Source organism: Ammospiza caudacuta, chromosome 7, assembly GCF_027887145.1.
Source record: "Ammospiza caudacuta isolate bAmmCau1 chromosome 7, bAmmCau1.pri, whole genome shotgun sequence".
NCBI classification, from domain to species: domain Eukaryota; kingdom Metazoa; phylum Chordata; class Aves; order Passeriformes; family Passerellidae; genus Ammospiza; species Ammospiza caudacuta.
This window is the reverse complement of record NC_080599.1, coordinates 32,992,481-33,005,646: the sequence shown is the minus strand read 5'-3', so window position 1 is coordinate 33,005,646 and position 13,166 is coordinate 32,992,481.

The following is a 13,166-nucleotide window of genomic DNA, read 5'->3' as shown; positions in this document are numbered from 1 at the left end:
GCAAAACCCTGTGGGTTCATGCTGTTACCAATTTCCCAGGACAGCAAATCATTCCCCTTGCTGCTCAAAGGAGGGTAGGCTGTGTCACTGAGTGCAGTTGTTTCTGTAGCAAAGATGAGGCTGTAGAATTAAGCTCAGAAACAGATTTCCCAAGCTGATTGCAAACACGCACTCTTTCCATGACAAAAGTCATGAGAGATGTCATTTCTGGCTGAGATGCTAAAAATAGTTCCTGTAACTGAGCCAGGCATGGGTGCAGAAGTGGCAGCTCTGTAATGCTGCACATCAACACAATACAACTCAAGTGAGGATCTTTAAAACCACACACCCTGGAGTTTGGCCAGGCTGCATCTCTCTCCCTTCCCTGAAGAGAACAGCCCCTAAGCCCTTTTGCAATTACTATCACTGGGACCTTTGTTCTGTCTTGCCCCCGACAGCACATTGCCCCTTGGTGCTGGAGGTAACACAGGGTTATTGGTTTAATGATGACTATTTGGGAAGAAAGCCATCTTCTAAATTAACACCACAGTTGCTTGCAGGAAGTCTTCCAGCACAGAGCAGGTCTGTTCCCATAAAATGAACATGCTGTGCCCATAAACAATAAAATTTCAAGTTAGGACTGGGTTGTGTAGACCATTAGGAAAAATGCATGGACATGTTGCTGTTCTGCTAATCAGTTCTGGGTATTTCTGCTGCTTCACGTGGTTTGTGAAGATGGATTTTAAAACCATTTTCCCTAACACCATGCTGCAGCAACTCTGGAGCCAACCTTGTTGGCCTGGGGAAGGCAGGCTTACCCCAGAGGGTGTTGCTGGAGGTGCTCTGGCAGAGCTGAGGTGGGAGAAGGTCTGGGTGTTGTGGCTGCTGCCAGCACCCCATGGAGGGTTCACTCTTCTGGGGAAGCCAGATTTACCTCACTCCTCCTGAGACATCTATGGGAGATGCCATACAAGAAAGAGTGTGCCCTTAACCACAAAATAAAGGGAATACTGTTGAATGAAACATGCAATGTTTCTGAAAGATGAAGACTGTGATAACAGGAGGAAATGCAGAATGAGTGGGAATAAATGGTCCTGAGAGGAGGTAGAGCCCCCACCTCTGGCTTGAAATTTCAGAAGTTTCAGAAAGATAAGTGTAAAATCCGGAATGTAAGTTACAAGTGCTCCTGCCTAAAGCCAAGTTCAAATTCTCATGGCGCTGTATGACTTTGCCATTTTTTTCTATTTTGTTTCCTGGAATCTGTCCCCTCTGGCTGTCAGAGCAGTGGCTCAGGGTGCCTGTGCAGCTGGCTGCTGAGATGCTCTCCGTCCCCTCCTGCTCCGTGCCAGTGTCCGTGATAAGCCCATCCTGGCACTTCTCCCAGCAGGGCCCTACCCGGAGCTGCAGCCCTGCCCTGCAGGGAACCCCGGCACTGCCGGGGCCAGAGCCTAATCTGGGAGCTGCAGCTTCCCGCGAGAGGGATTGTCCTCCTGTGGCCGGCAGGCGGAACCGGGTGGGGAGAGCTCTACAAGCCCGCCTGGAACCTCCCCCAGCTCCCGGGGCTGCTCCATGGAAGTGCTGGGGCAGGGGGTCCTGTCCGTGTCCAGCTCACACAGCCGGGAGAACCACCTTCTTTTGCTGCCCTCCAAGGAAGGGGCTGCCATGACATCCTTACATTGCCATTTCCACAGCCATCCCCATGGCTCCTGCAGTTTTGTGTCTCAAAAGCCTCCCATGTCACTGTTGGAAATTGGGCTGTGTGTTTCTAACCCTGTTCAGGGAGGATGCAGAGAACACCTGATGATTGTCACAGCCTGTTCTGCAGTGAGTGCTTCTCCCCCACCCTTATTTTTCTCTGCCCTGGGTTAAACCTCCTCCTTCAGTAGTTTGTAACTTCTGTTTCTCTCCTCTCAATCCTCTCAGTTTACCAAGTTTGATAAAAGCAGTGTTGGGATGTGGGACGCGGGCTGAGGCCTCCCAGTGTAGAGCCCTGACCCTAAGGATGGACACACAGCCAGAAGGAATCTCCCCAGGAGTGACAGTGTCACCCAATGTCTGGTTTGCCCACCCTCCATGTGGCCACGACTTCCTGGTGCCCTCCACAGAAAGGGAATTCAGAGATCATTTTCAAGGTGCCTTTGGTCTGGGGCTGGTCAGGGCAGTGGCAGGATGTTGCACAGGGTCTGCTGCCCTCGTTTGCTGTTTGGCTGCTCTGAGGTCCAGGGATACATCTGAAGGTGGTGGTTGGTCTCCAAGCCCTCCAGGCTATTACCTGTAATGACAGTTTTATTGTGGAGCTCTTCCCACACTGTAGCTGCAAGAATATCCTGTGGATATAAAATGCTGGCAAGTGGGGACTCTAGAGTGTGTATCCAGGTCTGTAGGGCTGTAATGAACAACAGAGCTGGAAACCAGGTGCCTTGCAGGGCCTCAGGTTTCAAGCTACTGAAACTGCAAAATGTGCTTAACAAAAAGCAAAGGCCGGCTGGGTTGTAAATTGCTCACTGTCAGTATCAGTTTGTGTATTTGAGACCTATGAAAATGCCAGCATGATCTGACCCAGGAGAATGAGATAGGTTTCTAGCTGTCTTTGTACTAAGATCTCGTTAAGTAAATTGGCTTTAGAGTTGAGTGTGTGTGCGGTGGCGCTGTCCCTGCGAGTCAGCACTCGTGTGGATGAATAATTGTACTTGGGAATGTTCCTCAAACCTTCAGAGCTGTCTGTGGCTGAGTGCATGTTCCTCTCACCACAGATTTCAGCCTTCACCCAGAGCACAGTGGTGTTTTCCCCAGGTGCTGCTGATCTGAAACCCCAGGGATTCAGTGTAGTGTCTGCAAGGCAGAGGTCAGCTCCAGGAGCCCACACAGGCATTGCACATAGGAGCTTCCCCTCTCAGGGACCTCTCAGTTTAGGACCAGTAAAGCTGACAGGCTGCAGTTTTGAACTAGAACTCTGCAGAAGAGGGCTTAATTAAAACATTTTTCTGAAGTAATTAAAAAAAGGTAAAATAATCATGTAGACAGCAGCTAGAGCATAGTTTGAAACCTGCCTTTCTCCTCCCTGCCTGGAATTCAAGTGAATCTTGGCCACATCTATCCCAGAACAGCTCCCAGCCAGGCTGTCTCCAAAGGAGTTGCCCCCCAGAAGAATTACACCCACTGTGAAAGGTAATTTCAGAGGAAGGCAGGCAGGGTTATTGCCCTATGTACAGGTCCTTGTGCCTGTGGAGCTTTGTTTGTGTTTCTTCTTGCATTGATCAGCCTCAGCAACATCTTTAACTCTGAACAGATTTGTTTAATTAAATGTTTTTAACATTCTTTAACATTCTTCTAAGTGCTGAGTGCCCCAGAGGAGCTAGCAGCAGACAGCATGGGTTGTGAAACACTGAACAGCCTTGTTGGGGCTCTGAGGGTCCAAAAAATAACAATTTAGCTTTACATTCTGCTGCTCTCCTCACCAGAGTGAGAAGGGGCTGGTAATGGAAGAGACCTCAGAGATGTAGCATTGCTGTGGTTTTGTTAGGCAGCAGTCAGTGCTCCTGACAGCCTGAAGGGCTGCTGCTATTATTAGCAAAATGGGGGCGATGGTGTGATTAGCTCTGTGCAAGACTTGAGTTCAAAGAAGCTTAAAGGATGGACAGATGTACACTGGACTAGGCATTGGATATTATAAAACTACGTCAGTCCTGTGTGATGTGGAAAAAAGTGTGTAGATGCTGGTTCTCCATTTGTTATCCTGCTGACCACAGCATTTCCAGTGCTTAACAGCAAATGGGCCTGAGTGTGAGCTGCTGCTCCTCTGTGTATGGGAGTGGAGCAGGTGGGGTGCCTGGGATGGATTTCTCATGCTGTGATGTGTAGTGGGGCTGGGCCATTTACAAGGACTTGGGTTAAAAATGCCCTGAGCCCCAAGATCATTGGCCCTCAGCAGTCCCACTGCCTGCAGGAGTGTCTCCTCCTGTCAGTAACTGTTAATGACACATTTTGGAGAAGAAAAACAACTCATTTTAGTACAAAAGTATTTTGCTGTGGTGCTGTTTAGGAGGTTTAATGTGAAATGCCTTGCAACAGAATATTGGGGATGATACGAGTTTTCTTGGTCTCAAGAGGATGCAAAGGAAATTCATGGGAGAGAACTCAAGGGAAGATTAACAAATACATGGAAACTACCTCTGCTGTGGTAGGCCCTGGCTTGTGCCCTGATTTCCCTATGATCTGCAGCACCTCCTGTCAGGAAGGGAGGTTCTCCCACAGTGTCGTGGTGCAGAGCATCTTCCCATCAGGAGGCACCACAACTACAACGTGCTCACACTGCAGGGCACACAGGATAGCCACCAGCCTCAGGCATGGCTTCAACTCCTCCATCGTGACACCTTTATTACAGGCTGCTTGGGATAACTTTGTGTGACAGGAAAGCTAAATTCCCTGTCCTTCTCTGTCTCGTTTTTGTCCATCCTTCAGAGCATGTACTTATTTTGCTTTTTACAGACCAGCCAGCGGTGTCATCTGGGCACACAGGCTCCATCTGCTCAGAGGGGAGAAGCTTTACTCCTTGGTGTAAGCCACAGCCTTTGATAGATACTTCTTTGATTGTGTCACACAAACGCACCCAAACGTGCTCCCGGTTTGGGGGCTCCTCCCTGGTGTCATGGTTTAACGATGGCGCAAACTTGTCACTTCCTTGTCAACCCAGGACACCCGGCAGGACCCCTCTCCTCCCTGCCGCTTGCAGGATGCTCCATCATTTGCTGGCTCCTGAGTGTTCTGAGCTTGTGTGGCCTTCTGGGACTGGCTCCAGTGTGGGCTCCTGTGCAGGAGACAAGGATGGGACTTCAGTCACTGCAAAGGATGGCAGAGGATATTTGAGTTCTACTCCTGGTCACAGAGGGGGAGAAGGGACTGCCAGATACTCCCATTGTCCCTGATTTGTGCTAAAGACAGGCATGTCCCTCTGGCCTGACACATGGAGAGGAAGGGATAGATGGCTGGTGTCTGGCTTTTGCTGATTTTCTCTCTGCAGAGCCCTGTCCATAAAAGGGCCCAGATGGGGCTCCTCCACCTCACGTGCATGCTGAGGGGTGCTGAGGGGTGTGCTGATGTTGGGGCAGAATGAGCCAACAGTTTCGGAGCTCTTTCGAGCTGACTTAAAAATGCAAAGGTTTTTTCAGACTGAGCAGACAGAGACCTACTGTCTCCTGGAGCAGGCACATTTGGAGATGCAGCTCTTGTTTCCTTCTATGAGATTTTGCACAAAGGCAGTGGCAAAGTGGCTGTCAAAGGCCAGGGGGATGGAAATTTCCTGTTTCTAATGTTGCAGGGTTGAAGTGAGGCACAGCTTGTGAGATTAATGCAGTGATTATGAGGAGTTTGGAACTGGTCCTAACACATCACAGAAAGCAAAGAAGTCCTGCAGTTCAGTGTGCTGACTGTTCCCAGGCTGTTCTGCCTCTTCATTGCTCACCTCCTGAAGCTCTGTCATACAAAGCATGTGGTTGAATGAACTCCAGTGAAACAATCCTAAAAAACCTGGGTTGCTTCTCAGAGCTTCATCGCTAACTGGGGTAGAGGTAAACTGTTCCTGCTCTAACCCCTCTTAAAGAACTTTTACCAAAATGTTTGTTCTGAATTCCTTTAGCTTCACATTCAAAATTAATTGAAAGTTGGTTTTTTTTCCAGATGACTCTTTTGAAAACTTCAGACTTGAGCCATTGTGCATGGTAGCTCTGATTTCAACCTGCTAAAAGTTTGACAACAGTATCTGCAGTTTTTTATTTTCTCTTCCCTGTGGGTTTTATTTTGGTTTCTTCTTTTTTTGCTGCTGATTTGGAACAGGAAAAAATTCTGGCTAAATTCTTCCTCCCGAATAAAATCTAGTGCAAAACTTCTCATCTGAAGGAACCATTCTACTGTATTGTCCTGTTAGTATGTGGGGAACATTTTCTTCCTGAATGGATGTTACTGTACATTTATTCCAACTTTATCAGAAAAAAACCCACTCTGTAAAATTCAGGGCTGTTCTGGAGATGTTGCTATCCTTCATTAACTAATTTGCTGTTTTACTGAAACCACAGAATTGTGGGGAGCATTTCTGTGCCAGGCCTTCTCAATGCCCTGGTTGTGCTCAGGTAAGTACTCAGTGCTGCAAGGGTTGTACAACTCAGTCCTTCAGCTTCTGTAAGTATCTTTTCACAAGCTCTAGGATCAGGATTCATACCTGCAATGCTTTTACTTTGATGCAGTTCTCTTAAGTAGTAAAGCAGTGTGCATGGCGTGTTTATTGGGGAAACACTGTGGCTTCAAACTCTGCAAGTGAAACTCTGTTTTATTGATTTTCACTGTCCCAGGCATACCAAGAGAAAACAGAAACACCGTATACAGTGTGGATCTTCAGATGCCATTTGGGGATAAATATTTACACGAGTTACAGGTAAAGAAATGTGCTTGTGGCTGAAAAGAAAGTCCAGTCTTTATGTTGTCCCCCTGTCTTTGCTGATCTGGCTCAGCCAGGGAAATAGCAGTGAGCACATGGCTGGTCAGCCCTGCCCTGGCACCCGGACCCAAAGCTACACAGGGAGCTGAGAAGGGATGTCACTGCTTTGCTCTGCTCTGTGTGTTAGCTGAAGAGGAGAGCCAGATGGTGTATTCATTCTGGGGAGGGAGCAGTGGACACAGCCTGCTGGGAAAAGATCCAAGCCCATCAATTCAATTCCCATGAATGGCGAGCGCATCGATTTAATCCAAGAGCTGGAATTGACAATGCCATATCCACGGTTGCTGATATACAGCTTTGCTTTTCTTGTGACTTAGCGCATCTGGAAAGTAGCTTTGAACTAATAGCTTGTATGTCTGCTTTCAGGAGGGAACTGGTGAAAGTTCATGCAGAGACATTTGCTCTGGCACAGCCCTCATGAGGCTGGAGGAATCCTGAGCAGATTGGGAACTGCCTTGGTTTTGGTCAGCTTACAAATTTCTTTAATTTGCTGAAGAAATCATACCTGACAGGGCTATAGGATTTCATAAACAACATTAATTTTCTTTTTCCCTATTCTTACTTAAATCCTCAGGCAAAGAAGACATGAAGTTTTAATTCAAAACCCCACATCCTACAGTTGATCTCCTAGGTGTCCCAGATTTAACAACAGGTTGATTTGGTTTCTGTGTTTTAAAATACACATGGAGATCTTTGACCTTTTCACTTGAGCTGAACTTACATGATAAGGCAGGGTATGATCACAGCACAGTTTCAGTGCTGCTGCCTTTTGCTGGTTTGACCAGCAGTGACTTGGATGTCAGCAAAGGGTCTTGAGACTTTCTACTTCAAAGGTCTGTAAAAATACCTCTCCTACTGTTGCTGGCACACCCCTGACTGTGCACACAGGAACCCCACCTTCACTGGCTAGTAGGTGGCTCTGATTTCCCATGCTTCTGGTGCCAAGTAATTTTGCAAATTTTTTTGTGTAACTTGGATGGAAAGTGATATTTCGGTATTTTTTTCTGTTATTGCTGATTTTGCTCTCCTTCCCCTAGTATATATCTTGGAGAGTTTATACATCTTAATGCAATTATGCAAAGGGAGGTGATGTGCAGTGGAAAGGAGAAAGTGGAAAAATTTATATAGGCCTCCAGAAATAACACAGAAATCTTTTCTTTCTTTTTTTTTTTTTCTTTTTCTGTAATACTGAAAGCCTGTTCCAGGTGACTAAATTAAAAGTGTTTGTTAATAATACACTGAGAAGACAATATAAGTGTATGGGTGTCTGCTAGGAATGCCCACCAGGACAGGATTCCACCTCCAGAAGCACTGCCAGCAGAGAATTCTGTGGGTACATCCAGGGGTTTTCCAGGGGACAGACACTGGGATGGTCCCTTTCAAATGCCATCTGATGAATCACACTTTTCTGAGGTGGTTGTGGATCAGTCTTTGGCTCTGCCTACAAATTCCACCGAACAAGTGCAGTGCAGGAGAAATTCCTTGAACGTAATACAAGGATAAAGCCACAGCCAGCCTAGCCCACATCAGCTCCTGGAGCAGCCAACTCCCACATGGACTCTGCCCCACAGGGAGCCTGAACTGGCCTTTGCTTGTGGGTGTGGGCTGAGCAACCAGAGTGCTTGGGGCCAGTGTGAGCCCTTGCCCATGGTATGTACATTTCCAAAACATGGTATTTTGTGTGCAGGAATGCTGCAGGAGGCAAGACAAGCCCACTGCTTTGCGGAGCACTAACCCTGGTGTTCTGGGTCTCTGGGCCTAACTTTATGTTAGATGTATATGTTTGCATGTGATTATTGCCTCTCATAGAAAAATACATAAACAGATACCCCTCACACTGCAGCTCTCTGCTAGTTTGCCTGTAGTTGCTGGAGTCATTATTGTGAAGAGAGAAAGAAAAAGGAAGAGAGGTGTATCTCAGCCACAGGTTAGATCTGGTTCAGAGCCCATAACAAAACCAGTTCACCAGTGCCCCTGTGTGGGGACAACTGAGCTGGGTGAGAATCAATGACAGGAGGGGGGAGTGTATGTGTCTCTTTTTTGTTTGAATCCTGATTTGACAATTCTGTCACAGAGTACTTAACGTACACCACTTAGAAGGTTAAAATACAAATCTTCACAGTTCCCTCCCAGAGCTACCTAAAATACTTCCAGGATTTGTGCAGGGGAATCTCAGCAGTGAAGGGGGTGAATCCATTAACCTAGCAGTACATGTCCCTTGGTAGCAAAATTAGGTGAGAAAACTGCCTTTGAATCCCCCATCACCACAATACACACTCCTGCCCTCTCTCAGAAATTCCCTTCAGGAGTGCTGATTCAGCTATTTGTGTGACTGCACATAAACTGTATGAAAGAATGAGATTTTCAAAAGCCCTCAAAAAGGGGGAAGTTGTGCGTGTGTGCAGAAAAACCATGTTGTGCATCCACATTAAGATCTATAGTTGTGGTTATCTGCTCTTAAAGTGTTTCTGGATTGGCACCACAGATGATGAATCTTGCTGGAATCACGTGCCCAACAAACATATGACCCTGGAGCACAGAGCTGAGTGAAATCCACGTTTCACAAGGATTTTTGAGAGACAGCCAGCACTGTTTTCAAAGTGCTCTCAAATATTGTGGAGGAAATGTTGACAGATACTGCAGATACTGATGAATATGCTCAGGCTCTGTAAAGCATCTCTCCATTCATGCCAGGACTTGAGATCCAGAGTAGCAAGTGAAGTGCCAGAGGAGGAGGAAGGAAAAGCTGCTAATGAGCAGATGCTTTTATCATTTCTGGATGAGCTGCTTTGGCCTCAGCAGAGACAGCTGTCTTCTGGCAGGCAGAGCTGCACTGCAGAGCACAGCAGGCAGAGTTACCAGGGCACAAGTCATTTTCAGACCAGGGAAGAGCTGAGGGGATGTGAAACCTCCATCAGTGCCAAGGCACTCATATCCCTGACACCCTGAGGGCTGCTGCCCTGGCTGCTGACACGTGGAGGGTGGCACAGCAGCCACCTTTTGCACTGAATAAACTTATCCTGTCTCCAGACCAAGACTCCAAAGTGAGTTTACCAGCACAATTATTGAGCTAACAGAGTGAGTAATCATCAGACATTTCACAGAAACTGCAATATTTGTATGTGAGGCTCCTCACTGTAGATTAACTCAAAGCAAAACAAACGGGAAGCACAGAGAATCATTATTTTCAGCATTAAATTTTCACATTGCACTCCATACAAAAATCTGATTCAGAAACGTGAAGCATATGTAAGTTTTATGAGCCTTGAACAGTAAAGAGTTTGCTCAAACTTCTGTCATCCTTGAAGTGCATGGGAAGTAAGCATGAATGCAGTGTGAGAAAGAAGCTCTAGCTGTTTACTTGAGCTTTAAGTAACAATAAAGACCTATAAATTAAAAACAAGAAAAAATACTGCTCAGTCACACTGAAAAGTCCGAGAATAAAACTCAAGAGCAAAGGCTCAGAAAGTGGCTTGCAAGTGTAAATATCTAAATACATGCTCAACCTTTTTTGTCCCCCTTACCCTTTTAAAATGTATTTTAAAAGTCTCTGTGACTGCATGGCAGTTTTGAGGAAGGAAGCACAGGCGCATGGGCAGTCTTGTACCTCTGTGAACAGTTCCTGTAGGAAACCCACATCCGAGCCTAATGCAGCATGAAAGAAAAGGAACTGGGTTTGTGCTCCTTCTGATACAGAATTACCTATACAGAAGGTTTGAAAAATACTGACAATGAATATGTATGTTTGTGTTAGTTTATTGTCTTGTTGGGCTTTTTTTCTTTTTAAGGAAAAAGAAAATTAGGATGGGGTATGGTACAGGCATCTCTAACATGGGAGCAAATGGGCTCATAAGCAACTGAAAGAAATGCTCCAGGGCATAAGTGGGCTGACTGAGAGGCAAAGAGCAATGGCAGCTCCAGTTCTGTCCCTGCTCAGGGCACCTACGCAGCTCTGCCACCCAGGGTGGAGGCTACAGGGCAAAGAGCCCGACCAGAGTCCCACACACCTCTTGCAGCACTTTTCTGTGTGCTTAGATAACAACTAGAGCTGGGCGTCAAGGAGTGCAAAGTAAAAACAAGTTGTAAATATAAAGAGCAATAAGCATAATTGCTAATGTTTTTTGTATTTGCATTCAAGAAAAGTAAAGCACTTCACTAATAATTTGACAATTACTAGAAAGTTGTTCTGCAAAGATCCTTTCTCCTCTAGGGCTGTGTCATAATGAAGCTGATATTCTGTCTCTATTCCCAACTAACCAGTTGTTGGCAACCATGCCAAAAACCAGCCCAAACCCCGAGATGGGTTTTGTTACCCTAAATTCAGTGTTCTACTGTTGCCCAAGAGTTACAGCAATGACTGTCTCTGGCAAATACCCACTGCTGCTGGTGGGATGCTGAGGAGGCTCCAGCAGGGCCACCCAGCGTGTGAGCTCCAGCAGGTCTGTGTTATGGCACATTTGAGGGCTTCTAGTCTTTCCTCAAAAGGAGCTACATAAAGAAGTTTATTAAGTTTGGTTGATTTTTAATCTATATTCTAAGTGGGGTTTTTCCCCTGGAGGAAAGGAGTACATGATTAGTTTCTGCATATAGGATGTTTCCACTCCCTCCTGCTGAATTTTAGGGCATCTTATATGCTTGTGTTCTCAATATATGCATTCAGAGAGCATATCTGAGCTTTGGAAATCCATATTATGGCTCTGATTTATGCTGTGATGACAGACATAAGAGCCCTGAAATCAGTGTGGCTCTGGATGGTTACCATGGTTCTTCTGTGAAGCCGGGATGGAAGGATCTGCTTCTATGTTAATACCTAAAAAGAAACAAAGGGGATTAGATTTCACGTTCTGGAAAGAATCAATGTAATTTTCATGGTCCTGCCCTACTCTCCATCATCCTAAAATGTAAAGAAGGCTACTTCCTAAAAATGTCAAGTGTCAGTGGACATCCATGTTAAATATATATATATATACACATATATACATACACACACACACACACACACACATACATATAAATAGCCTGGCTGTGAACACTGCTTTAATGGTACAGGAGAGAGGTGCTGTTGGAGAGATGTACTCCTGTAGGTTTAAACATTGTTAGCCACCCCTGCTCTAAACAGGGTTAATAGACATCTTCCATCAAAGGCCAGAAGAACCCTTTCTCTTCTTTTCAGTGAAATGTAAATCAACTCCACTGCAATTAAACTGTGTTAGTGTTAGGCCTCCACAATTGTTGGTACCTGGTTGCTAACCACTGTTCACAGTGATGGATAGTTATAAGACAGATTTTTTTCAGGTTTTAGACAAAGCTTTAAAAGGAAGGGCAGAGGAAAACACAGTACTTGGGAAGAGGAGGAGAGGGTGTGGGTAGTCACAGCACTGAACTGCAGAAGAACTGTATTTCACAGTAACCGTGCTGCTGTTTGTTCTTGGAAAAAATCACTCATTGTTCGCCTATCCCTGCACTGCTCTGAAGAATCTACAAAAATCCCCCAAAAAACCTGAGAAAACAAACCCAAGGAAACACTAGAACATGAATACAAGAGCAGAATGTAATTGTACAGGGAGATTCTACACTGAACTGAAACATTCATGTTTTGATCATTCAGAACAAATGAAGTACAATGCTGGTCTGTTCCCCTTCTCTTCTTATGTCTCCATTTTGTTTTACTTTGCTTAGCTTAGATTTTTTTTCCTTTTTGGAGTCCTGCAGGGAGAAAAGAAGGAGTCTTTGTTTTAAAAACTCTGAAACCAACAGTGGCCCATTGATCATAATTAAGTCTAAAATAATACGCTTTTGCTGACCTGTTTGTATTGAATCCAAAAAATTGTATGTTATACCTGTAGTTTTGATCTGCCCCCAGATCCAGTTTCTTCTCCTTGAGCTTCTGGTTGTGGGACAGTAAGCCCAAATAAACCTCTGTGTTTTCAGGGCTGTATTTCCTCTTCTGTATGAAACCAAATTTTTCATAATCAGGTGTTCTCTTTGGCACATTTCTTTGACAGATGCCTGTCCCCATAACAACCATCTCTGTTGTCAGTAAGTTCTTCACACCATGAAAGGACACACAGGACAGCAGTAGTCTTCACAGCAACACTGGAGAGTTGCAGACAAATTTCAAGAAATCTTAACATGATGTGCATGGGCCCAGTTCAGAACCTCCTGAAGTCCATATGAAACTGCTGATTTCAACGATCACTCATGTCTTCAGGGGCTGCTTCTGACTTTTTGAATTCAGATTTTTAACATAACAAACTATAGAGGCTTAACCCTGTGCACCCTTGGAAGTCTAGTATACTCTAATGAGTAATTTTGCTGATGATTAGTCACATAATAGGTATGCTTTAGGAGAATAGTGGAGAGATTCACAAAAATATGTATTTGGGCATAATTTCCTATGAATGAGGAGTGTTAGATGCTATGGACCTGCTTCTGCCAATCCTCAGTCTTGGTCTTTAGAGACCCCAAACATGCATATGCAGGCAGCATGGATAGCCTGATCCTGCTCCTAAGGATGCGTGCATAGGGAAAAATCCTTCAAGGCTCTCCCAGCACGTGTCTCCCACACTGCTGATGTGACTCACCAAGCCCACTGGCTTGGAGCTCGTTACCAGCTCGGATGCACGGGCACAGAACAGAGGGCACAGTCAATCCCCGGAGCCATGGCTCTGCCCGATCACACGGTACCTCTGGCGGA